We start from the raw sequence: 12,599 nt of genomic DNA, 5'->3' as shown, positions 1-12,599 counted from the left end.
ATACAATACAAAAACGAGGATAATGGATTGTAATCGAAGTAAAACAGGTGATACTGAGGGAATTAGATTAGGAAATGTGAGACTCAAGGTAGTAGATGAGCTTTGCTATTTGGGGAGCAAAATAACTGATGATGGTCGAATTAGAGAGGATATAAAATGTAGACTGGCTATGGCAAGGAAAGCATTTCTGAAGAAGAGAAATTTGTTAACATCGAATATAGATTTAAGCGTCAGAAAGTCTTTTCTAAAAGTATTTGTACGGAGTGTAGCCATGTATGGAAGTGAAACATGGAATATAAATAGTTTAGACAAGAAGAGAATAGAATCTTTCTAAATGTGGTGCTACAGAAGAATGCTGAAGATTAGTTGGGTACATCACGTAACTGATGAGGAGGTACTGAAGAAAGTTGGGGAGAAGAGCAATTTGTGGCACAACTTGACTAGAAGAAGGGATCGGTTGATAGGACACGTTCTGAGGCATCAAGGGATCGCCAATTTAGTATTGGAGGGAAGCGTGGAGGGTAAAAGTCGTAGAGGGAGCAAGAGATGAATACACTAAGTAAATTCAGAAGGATGTAAGTTGCAATAGTTACTCGGAGATGGAGAAGCTTGCACAGGATAAGTAGCATGGAGAGCTGCATCAAACCAATCTCCGGACTGAAGACCACAACAACAAAAAATTAATGAACATATAAAAACAGGGAAACATTTTTAATAAACGTAGGCAACACTGCAGATTTAGCTTTCAATAACACATGGTTTATTCAGTAAGGTCCAAACTCCTACCAATAGTGGTGCCACAAGCAGTTTTACACGTAAATAAAGTTAATTGTTGAAATATATCGCAGCATTCAAATTATCTAGTGAGACGCGAAAGATGACAGAAACCCCACTCAGATCAAGCCACTATGTATATTCAACACACAAGTTTCTTCACCTGCATTCGTAGATGCCCATAACTTAGATGCGATCAGCGATCCGAAGTGCCTCTACATAAATTCAATCACACCACTCTGCCGTACTCTCTGATGCTGAGAAACTACCGTCTCTCTTTCTCGATCGGTATCCCGAACTGTTGCCCCATCTCTTCGTCCATCCTGCTCCCAAGAGTACCTGTTTCACCACCAACATCTCCCAACGTCAAGACCCCTCAGCCAATGAGAGCTCCGCAGCAAGTTACACACTCCACACAACACTTGATTTATATGAAAATGGACCACCATTCCTACAAAAATGATTCTATAACTTAAATACATATTCTGATTAACAGGTGATGTAAAGTCGTGTCTGCTGATACCAATTCTTGTCATTTTTAATTACTCACCTCATTAACATTGACATATTTGTGCTTATAGCGCACCTTCAATCATATTATAATCAGTACTGATCATAGATTAATGAATCGATTCACTGATAACTGTGGTCTAGCGGTTCTAGGCGCTCAGTCAGGAACCGCGCGACTGCTACGGTCGCAGGTTCGAATCCTGCCTCGGGCATGGATGTGTGTGATGTCCTTAGGTTAGTTAGGTTTAAGTAGTTCTAAGTTCTAGGGGACTTATGACCACAGATGTTGAGTCCCATAGTGCTCAGAGCCAATACCAATAACAGTGATAACTACATACTGCTTCATTATATCAGTGTAATTGTGGAGAACGGTATGGTTCAACACCTTTAAACATAGTAATTTAACGTTATTGAATATTTAATAATGTAACGCTCGTTATTTGTCGCTGTGTACGATGCCGTTATTGGACATATGATTTATTGTGTGTCATAAAATTATTTATCCCTCAGTAAGCGCAAACATTTGTGATTTAATTGTAAGTATGATAGCAGTTGGTTTTTGTACGAGGTGTGGCATTCCGTTGACTGACATAGTGCACCTGGATTTACTGTCTCAGTCTTCCCCGCCTCATTTCAGGTCAACTGATAATGAGTGCTATGTAGTCAGCCAGCCATATACATTACTTAAGGTCCAACTACCTGCGGTCTAGCATGGCTGACTTGCGGCCTCCTATAAATGCCATACCAGGAAAACCCTGTCGGTCGCTCGCGCTAATTTGTCCGTAGGCGTTGTCAATACACGCTCAGCGGAAATCGTTTCCAACACCTGCCTACTCTGTGACAACAGCCACAGATCTAAACCTGTTTACCTCAACTTAAAACTTCGATGCAACAGCACCTTAGTGGATCTCCAGTACTGTATGCCGAAAGCCCGACCGGAAACAAATAACCGAGCGAGGTGGCGCAGTGGTTAGCACACTGGACTCGCATTCCGGAGGACGACGGTTCAATCCCGTCTCCAGCCATCCTGATTTAGGTTTTCCGTGATTTCCCTAAATCGTTTCAGGCAAATGCCGGGATGATTCCTTTGAAAGGGCACGGCCGATTTCCTTCCCAATCCTTCCCTAACCCGAGCTTGCGCTCCGTCTCTAATGACCTCGTTGTCGACGGGACGTTAAACACTAACCACCACCACCGGAAACAAATAACTCAGGGAAACAGAATTAAAGGACAGAAAGACTGAGGAAAATCATCGACCCATTAACGAAGGTAATACAAGCAGAACCATACACAACAAGACACTATCAACATCCAGAGTACGTGTGAGAAAGGTGCTTCATCTATGATCATGTTGCCTTGATGGATAAGTGGAAACTCGCATCTAAGATTTTCAGCAATGTCTCTTCAGAGTAAAAGTGACTAATGCCAAGTGGACAAGACTAAATTTGGAAATTTGTGATAAGCTCAAATGGGACCAAACTGCTGAAGTCATCGGTCCCTAGGCTTACACACTACTTAGTCTAACTTAAACTAACTTACGCTAAGGACAGACAACACACACACCCATGCCCAAGGGGGGACTCGAACCTCCAACGGGGGTGGAGGCGTGAACCGTTACAATGTGCCTTAGACCGCGAGGCTACCCCACGCAGCGGCCAAGACTAGTTAGGGAATATCTACTGCAATTAGAAATTGACCATAACAATGTCGACGACAGCGATCAGTACACAATGCTTATTAGAACATCAGATTCTCTCCAGTCGCCAATAGCCAATAAAAGCATAGCGTCAGGATGAGAGAGTACTGGGCTAAGAGAAATTACGAACTACCCGTCCAGGATCCTCCTAAATCAAACATAACAATAAACAATGAATCGAAAAAAAAAATAGAATGTCTGGATACACATTAATGTTTCAGCAAGTGCTGAATAATGTAGTTGAAAAGGTGAAGGAAGGAAAGAATCACAAGAACAGGACTAGGTATAAGGCAGATCATCGAAAGTACAGGATGTAGCAGTTATGCTGAAATGGAGAAGAAAGACTGCAAGCACCAGGATTGGGGATCTGCAGCAATCCAACTTTAGCGTTCATGAACGAAACAAGACTGCACAACTGCTACCGACAAACGTATCGCCGGCCGCAGTGGCCGTGCGGTTCTAGGCGCTTTAGTCTGGAGCCGAGTGACCGCTACGGTCGCATGTTCGAATCCTGCCTCGGGCATGGATGTGTGTGATGTCCTTAGGTTAGTTAGGTTTAATTAGTTCTAAGTTCTAGGCAACTGATGACCTCAGAATAAGTCGCATAGTGCTCAGAGCCATTTGAACCATTTTTTGAACAAACGTTTCGTGTAAGGACTGCGACGACTAGGCAAGAGAAATCAGGGTTCATACGGAAGCACAAAGACAGTCATTTCTCGCTCGCTGCATCTACGACTGGAAAAGGAAAGGGTATGGCTACCAGTGGTACGAGGTACCCTCCGCCATGCACCGTATGGTGCCTTGCGGAGTATATAGATAAAACTCCGAAACGAGTGGTTAAATTTTAACACAAAAGTGACTGCTCACCAGTCTTCGTAAGCTTCAGCTGATATGGAAACATCTAAATTTTAACTTTTCTAGCAATACGAAGGGGTGTGGTTGAGTGCACCTTCATACGCTCCTGGTGCGAATGAAAAACGATCGTCGAAATCTCCTCGTGTCAGTCCAAGCTTATCTAATCCTATTTTCCTGGTTTTACACTAGATGTTTGTGGAAGGAAGTTCAAGTCTTTTGGAGCGTCAATATGCGAAGTTGTATGAGTATTCTTGCGATGCACCATATCTTACTTGTTTTTCTAGTTTGTTGAACTTTCTACGACGTTCCAGAGTTTATTAAACAATCCGTGTTTATTGGAGCATCTCTTCCGCGTGTCGTCTATATCTTTCTCCAAACCAACGAGTTTACGAACACAGGTTGGCGCAGGATTCTCAAGGCTGGGTCAGACAATATTTTTATGGCCACTTACGGAGCGCGTCGATTGCATTTCCGTAGTATTTTGCCACTGAATCTCAGCCGTCCTTCGTTAATCTAAATTCTTCGGTTGGATATCCTAGCTGAAGTAGTGCAGTGAATACATAAGTAACGGGCAGGTGGGGCTCTGAGTCCACGTACGTCCTAATTTACATTTTACAGTCGTGGTTCTCTGTTATAATTATCACTCAAAGGGTAACTATTTATCTTTTCTTTCGTGGTGTTCCAGTTGTACAAGCACTTGAGAATTACCTGGCATCTTGGTAGTCATCACTATAAGTTGCAATGGTATCTAATCTGATCCTGGTGGTACTGCTTTTGCTATATTCAGTTGTGGATAGTATCTTACATGCCTCTGATTATTTGGTGGAATTTCAAGGCACCATTAAGGCAGTTTTTAATTTCAGGATTTTCCAACGCTGCAGTGTACTGAATGCTCGAATTTCTTCCCCTCATAAGTGCCTTTTGTGACATTTAAACAACTGTGTTGGGGAAGAGTTTATTTAGCCCTGGAAGACTGAACTATGCGTGTCCTGTCTCCCTATATACACTCCTGGAAATTGAAATAAGAACACCGTGAATTCATTGTCCCAGGAAGGGGAAACTTTATTGACACATACCTGGGGTCAGATACATCACATGATCACACTGACAGAACCACAGGCACATAGACACAGGCAACAGAGCATGCACAATGTCGGCACTAGTACAGTGTATATCCACCTTTCGCAGCAATGCAGGCTGCTATTCTCCCATGGAGACGATCGTAGAGATGCTGGATGTAGTCCTGTGGAACGGCTTGCCATGCCATTTCCACCTGGCGCCTCAGTTGGACCAGCGTTCGTGCTGGACGTGCAGACCGCGTGAGACGACGCTTCATCCAGTCCCAAACATGCTCAATGGGGGACAGATCCGGAGATCTTGCTGGCCAGGGTAGTTGACTTACACCTTCTAGAGCACGTTGGGTGGCACGGGATACATGCGGACGTGCATTGTCCTGTTGGAACAGCAAGTTCCCTTGCCGGTCTAGGAATGGTAGAACGATGGGTTCGATGACGGTTTGGATGTACCGTGCACTATTCAGTGTCCCCTCGACGATCACCAGTGGTGTACGGCCAGTGTAGGAGATCGCTCCCCACACCATGATGCCGGGTGTTGGCCCTGTGTGCCTCGGTCGTATGCAGTCCTGATTGTGGCGCTCACCTGCACGGCGCCAAACACGCATACGACCATCATTGGCACCAAGGCAGAAGCGACTCTCATCGCTGAATACGACACGTCTCCATTCGTCCCTCCATTCACGCCTGTCGCGACACCACTGGAGGCGGGCTGCACGATGTTGGGGCGTGAGCGGAAGACGGCCTAACGGTGTGCGGGACCGTAGCCTAGCTTCATGGAGGCGGTTGCGAATGGTCCTCGCCGATACCCCAGGAGCAACAGTGTCCCTAATTTGCTGGGAAGTGTCGGTGCGGTCCCCTACGGCACTGCGTAGGATCCTACGGTCTTGGCGTGCATCCGTGCGTCGCTGCGGTCCGGTCCCAGGTCGACGGGCACGTGCACCTTCCGCCGACCACTGGCCACAACATCGATGTACTGTGGAGACCTCACGCCCCACGTGTTGAGCAATTCGGCGGTACGTCCACCCGGCTTCCCGCATGCCCACTATACACCCTCGCTCAAAGTCCGTCAACTGCACATACGGTTCACGTCCACGGTGTCGCGGCATGCTACCAGTGTTAAAGACTGCGATGGAGCTCCGTATGCCACGGCAAACTGGCTGACACTGACGGCGGCGGTGCACAAATGCTGCGCAGCTAGCGCCATTCGACGGCCAACACCGCGGTTCCTGGTGTGTCCGCTGTGCCGTGCGTGTGATCATTGCTTGTACAGCCCTCTCGCAGTGTACAGAGCAAGTATGGTGGGTCTGACACACCGGTGTCAATGTGTTCTTTTTTCCATTTCCAGGAGTGTAGTATGAGTAACAATCCTTTCCCCTGATGTTATGTATTGCTCGTGCATGTTGGAGATCATGGTGAGAAAGATGGAGAATTTGTTTTATTGCAGTGTGCAGAAAAAGAAACCAGGACCTTCAAGAACCACCAAGAAAAGTCGAGAAAGTAAGGCTGTCGATTTTGAATTCCACAAGCGATCTGCACGCAAACAAGCAGCTACTCTGTCAATTTTTGATCGCACAGTGAGACGAATTCTTCATGAGGACTCAACGACACTCTTACTCGAACACTTCCCCGACCGTCTCATCGCTTGGAGGGGCGATTTTCTGTGGTCAACACGCTCGACGGATTTAGCCCCCTGCGACTTTTTCTCACGGGGTTGTCTTAAATCCTTGGTGTATAATACATCAATCGTCCACGGACTGTAGGTGTTCTGTGGAACAATATTCGTGTTGCCATTGCCAACATAGACAAAGATATGATGGACGAAGTGGAATGAAACTTCCTCGACTTTTCAAATGTATTGAGCAGAACGGAGGCCTCTTTCAGGATAACATTTTCAAAACCTAATAAATTAAACTTTAAATGTACATCTATGTAAAGATAAGAGAATTAAATTGATATCTTCAATACTTTCTGTTTTATGATTGTTTTAAATACGGAAGTTTTTGGGCCGCACTCTGTTTTTCTTTTTACCTCGGTCCTGTTTTGTACCTCCTAATTAGTTAATTTAATGATCTGAACTTCAGATGTCTTCCGTAGCACCACATTTTGAAAGCTTCTGTTCTTTCCTTGTCCGAACTGCTTATCGTCAACGATTTCCTTCCGTACAAGGCTACACTCCCGACAAATACATTTAGAAAAAACTTACTATTCAGTGTTAACAAATGTCTCTTGTTCAGAAAAGCTTTTCTTGCCAGTGCAAGTCTACGTTTTATACCCTCTGTACTATCTTATTCTGTCGGTATCGCATTATTAAATTCGACTACATTCCGTTACTCTTGTTTCACCTTTGTTGGTATCCATCTAATAATCTCTTTTCAAGATACTACCAGTTTCGTTCAACTGCTCTACCAAGTCTTCCGCCGTCTCTGGCAGAATTACAGTGTCATTGGCAAACCTCAAAATTTTTACAACTTCTCCCTGACCTTCAGTTCCTTTCTAAAATTTTTCTTTAGTTTCCATTACCACTGCTTCAATGTACGGATTGAAAACGTCGGAGATAAGCTACAACCCTGTCTCATACACTTCCGTAACACTACTTCATTTTCATGCCCTTCAGCTCATAACTGTCGCCTAGTTTCTACGCAAGTCGTGTATAACATTTTGCTCCATGTATTTTACCCCTGTTACTTTCAGAATTTCAAAGGTTGTGTTACAGTCAAGTCTGTGAAAAGCTTTTTCTGGGCGTACAAATGCACGATTGCCTTTCTTTAATCTATCTTTATGGTAAGTCGTCGGCTCATTACTGCCGAGCGTATTTTACATTTCTCCAGAACCCAAACTGATCCTCCCTGCAGTCGGATTATAGCAGTTTTTCCCTTCTTTTATAAATAACAAGCGTCAGTAGTTTGCAACCATAACATGTCAAAGTGATAGTTGGATAATATTCACACTTATGAGCACCTGCTTTATTTGACTTTTCTTGAAGTCTGAGATTATTTCCCCCGTCTCATGAATCCTGCAGACCAGGTGGAATAGTTTTGTCACGCAAGGCTCCAGAAAGGTATCTATAGTTCGGAGGGACTGTCGTCAGCTCCAGAGGCCTTGTTTCGACTGAGTTCTTTCAGTGCTCTGTCAGATTCTCGCAGTTTCCTATCTGCCATCTTATCTCCATCTGCTTCCTCTTCTCTACCTGTGGTATTGTCTTCAAATTTATTTCCCTTGTATAGCCCCTCTGTATATTCTTCCCACCTTCCAGCTTTCCTTTCTCAGCTTAGTACCGGTTTTCCATCCGAGCTCTTGATATCCACACAGCTGCTTTTCTGTTCTCCAAATGCCTCTTTCATTTTCGTATAGGTGGTATCTACCTTTGCCCTAGACAGACACGCTTCTGTAGACTTGAACCGCGCGGTTACAAGAGCCACGTCACGAATCGCGTGGCCCCTCCCGCCGGAGGATTGAGTCCTCTCTCGGGCATGGATGTGTATTGTCCTTAGAATAAGTTAGTTTAAGTAATGTGTAAATCTAGAGACCGATGACCTCAGTAGTTTGGTCCCTTAGGAATTCACATACATTTGAACATTTTCTGCAGACTTGCATTTGTCAGATAGCCATTCTTGCTTAGCCTTATTACACTTCCTGCCAGTCTCATTTTTAGACATCTGAATTCCCTTTCGCCTATTTAAGTTGCCGGCAGACACTCGAAGGAAGGAAGGAAGCTGTCGTACATCTAGGGATAATTAGCTTAGGATCGTGTTCCAGGATGGAAATAACGGTTTCATTCCCCTGCGTGTCTATCCCGCGAAGATCGTGCAGATAAAATTAAGCAAACAACAGCTTGCGCAGAGGCTTGCAAGCAGTCATTCTTTCCACGGTCCACGCTTAAATGAAATAGGAAGAGAAAATTAAAAGTATCCTCTGCCACGCACTCCATAATGATCCGCCGAGGACGTATGCTGATCTACTAAAAAGAAAAAAAAGTATATGTTGAAGATGCAGACTTCTTGCTCTTATACAGAGCAGGTCCGTATTAAGGCGGTCACCTACCTAACTGCTGCAAGCTTGACAAATACCTATAACCAAGCACCCCACCCAAACAAGCGCTTATCCTCTTCGACTCTACATGATTTAAGTGTGCTTGTACAATAATCAGTTTGTGCTTGTACAATAATCAGTTTGTGCTTGTAATATGTGCAGTTTGGAAGACAGCGATTTGCGTGCGGCTATGTCGTTGTGATGCGAAAAAGAAACAAAAGAAGAAATGTGGAGAATGGTGTAAAAACATATTAATGAAACGATAAACATATTCTCAAAGGAGGTAACTCTTTGTTGAAGGTCTATCCGCTGTTTGATATGATTATTTCATGTTCAGTATAGAAAAATATTACAACCTCGAGTTAGTCCCAACACCTTTGATTAAAATGCCGGAAACAATCATCAGGAAAATTATAACAGTAGCCTTCACGAAAGACTGACAGTAAAACTGCGGTTTCACGAGTGCCGGACGGGCTGAAAAGATTTTACATTCACGTCTGTAAACTTACGTAGTGCTAGAGTATCGATTTATGTAGTTCAACACTTCGTGATGCTGAAGATTAGATGGGTAGATCACATAACTAATGAGGAGGTATTGAATAGAATTGGGGAGAAGAGGAGCTTGTGGTACAACATGGCTAGAAGAAGGGATCGGTTGGTAGGACATGTTCTGAGACATCGAGGGATCACCAATTTAGTATTGGAGGGCAGCTTGGAGGGTAAAAATCGCAGAGGGAGACCAAGAGATGAATACACTAAGCAGATTCCAAAGGATGTAGGCTGCAGTAGGTACTGGGAGATGATGAAGCTTGCACAGGATAGAGCAGCATGGAGAGCTGCATCAAACCAATCTCAGGACTGAAGAACACAACAACAACAACAACACTTCCTACCCAATACCCTCCATTTTTTAAATTTTTCTTTCTTGTAGTTAGTTCTGGGATAATTTATATTTTCAATAACGACATGTTTGTTTTCGACACAACCATTCTCTTTGTATGTGTTAAAACTACACTGTCCAGTCGCATTAATGTGACCTACCCTTAAAAGCCCGAATAACCACCTTCTGCAGTGCGGGCCGCTGCGAGACGTGCAGGAAGAGAATCATGGAGGTCTGGAAGATGTGACAGGGATGTGGAGCCATGCCGACTCCAGCGCCGTGGTCAGCTGTGCTAGATGCGCAGCTGAAGATCAACGGCGTGAACAGACGATCGAGATGGTCCCACAGACTCTTGACTGGGTTTTAATCTAGGGCATTTGGTGGCCAGGAGAGTATGGTAAACTCATCCTGGTACTCTTCGAATTACGTACGTACACAGCCAGCCTGTGTGACACGTGGAATTGTACTGCTGGAAGATGCCACCGCGCCGAGGTTCAAATGGCTCTGATCACTATGACACTTAACATCTGAGGTCATCAGTCCCCTAGACTTAGAACTACTTAAACGTAACTAACCTAAGGACGTCACACACATCCATGCCCGAGGCAGGATTCGAACCCGCGACCGTAGCGGTCGCGCGGTTCCAGACTAAAGTGCCTAGAACCGCTTGGCCACAGCGGCCGGCCCGTGCCGAGGAAAACCAAATTGGAAGTACGGGTGGACGTGGTCACCAAGGATAGATGCATACTTGTGTTGATCCACTGCGCCTTCCAGAATGACGAGACAATCCAGGGAATGCCACGAAAACATTCCCCAGATCATAACGCTCCTCTTCCGGCCCGGAACATCCGACGATTGTTGCAGGGTGTTGCTTACACGCGTGGAGCATAAAACGTGATACATCTGAAAATGCCACCTGTCGCCACTCTGTGGACGTCCAACTGCATTACTAGCGAGCCGATTTCAGCGTTCGTCGTCGATTAGCAGCAGTCAGTTTGGCTGCACCTGCTGCGGAGGCCCTCACGCAGCAACACTCACTGAACGGTCGTTGAGGAGACACTGTTCGGTAGCCCTTTTTTCATATGGGCGGTCAGTTGCTCAACAGTTGCAGAACTATTCGCCTGTACAGATCTCGGCAGCCGTCGCTCATACCTATCACGTATGGCCCGTGGCGCATCACAGCTGCCTCGGCGCCGATTTGGGATAGCACCATTTTGCCATGCACGGTATACTTTAACCACCACGGCACCCGAACAGTTTACAAACTAAGTCGTTTCGGAAATGCTTCCGCCCTTGGCCCGAGAGCTAACGATCTCAGGTAAATCGTCCCGTTTCTTCATTACGACAACGGCTGCACTGTTTCCAATGTCGTTGTGCCAATTGGGTTTGATAACCCCTATGATTCTAAAGCTCCGAGACTGTCAGTAGCTCATGCCTTCTGCCTAAAGTGGGGGAAAACGAAACTGATAGGCTTACGATGCATTAAGTGTTATTACGTTGTGTTTCTATATAATAATTCTTAGAGTGACTTTAGAAGATGAATTGCCTTGTAATGGTCATCTTCGGAAATTTTTTGGTGACATGTGGTATAATGCGAGTGTGTTGGTAAGGGGAATTGTGAGCTTTGTTGGAAGATGATTCTCATTTTCTTTTGATGAGCTCGGTGATTTGGGGGAAAATTGTTTGCACGTAGAGATCCCTGTTAGACAGGTAACGGGGTGCATTAATTGCTAAGTGCAGAAACTTGCTTTGGGCTGATCGAACTTTCTTAATATTAGTGTCACTCTAGTGGCCAGCGTCTCGACCTGTAAGTATAATAGCCGGCCGGTGTGGCCGTGCGGTTCTAGGCGCTTCAGTCTGGAACCGCGTGACCGCTACGGTCGCAGGTTCGAATCCTGCCTCGGGCATGGACGTGTGTGATGTCCTTAGGTTAGTTAGGTTTACGTAGTTCTAAGTTCTAGGGGACTGATGACCTCAGATGTTAAGTCCCATAGTGCTCAGAGCCATTTTTTGTAAGTATAATAAGTATTCCCCCCGACAGTCTGTGTATACCCTCTACTTCTAGTGTTGCCACCTGACGTCTATGAGTGATTATTGAACGTTTGCGTTGAACATAGGCGGTTGTCACATTAATGTGCCTGAACCGTGTGTAACATTTACAGGGCGATTATAATTAAACTTTCAAAGCCCTGTAGAAATAACACCACTGTTCAGAATGACGTCAAATAGCTACGGAATATTATCGGAGAAGGGGAAAAGAAAAATAAATAGTTACAAAATGTAGCAATAGATGGCGCTGTAAGCATTAGAATTTAATACTGGTCAGCTACAAATGACAAACGAATCATACAACAATGCCTGAGATGTACCTTTTACGTTAAACAAACTGTACTACTCAGTGAGCAGGGGTGTACAGGTGTGATACGGTTAGTTATGTAAGCCCATCCACCACGGAAGGTCACATCGGATGGGAAAAATAAGTTTGTAATTGTCCTGAGGCCAAAAACCACATAAAAAGCATCGATCAAAATCAAATCGGATTATTAATTTACGTATGACTGGCACAAAAGATGTTCAATATGCTGTCCACCGTTTTCTACAACAAGTTGAAATCGAGAAACAGCACGTTCCACAGCTGATCGAAGTGTTTCGGGCGTCACGTTCAGAATGTGTTGCGCAACGTGTGCCTTCAATGCAGCTAAGTTTCCAATTGGAACACTGAACACAACGTCTTTCAGATAGCCCCACAGCCAGAAGTCACACGGATTACTATCAGATG

This window comes from Schistocerca nitens, chromosome 8 (genome assembly GCF_023898315.1).
Source record: "Schistocerca nitens isolate TAMUIC-IGC-003100 chromosome 8, iqSchNite1.1, whole genome shotgun sequence".
NCBI classification, from domain to species: Eukaryota; Metazoa; Arthropoda; class Insecta; order Orthoptera; family Acrididae; genus Schistocerca; species Schistocerca nitens.
The sequence above is the reverse complement of the archived record's forward strand: the minus strand, read 5'-3'. Positions refer to the sequence as shown.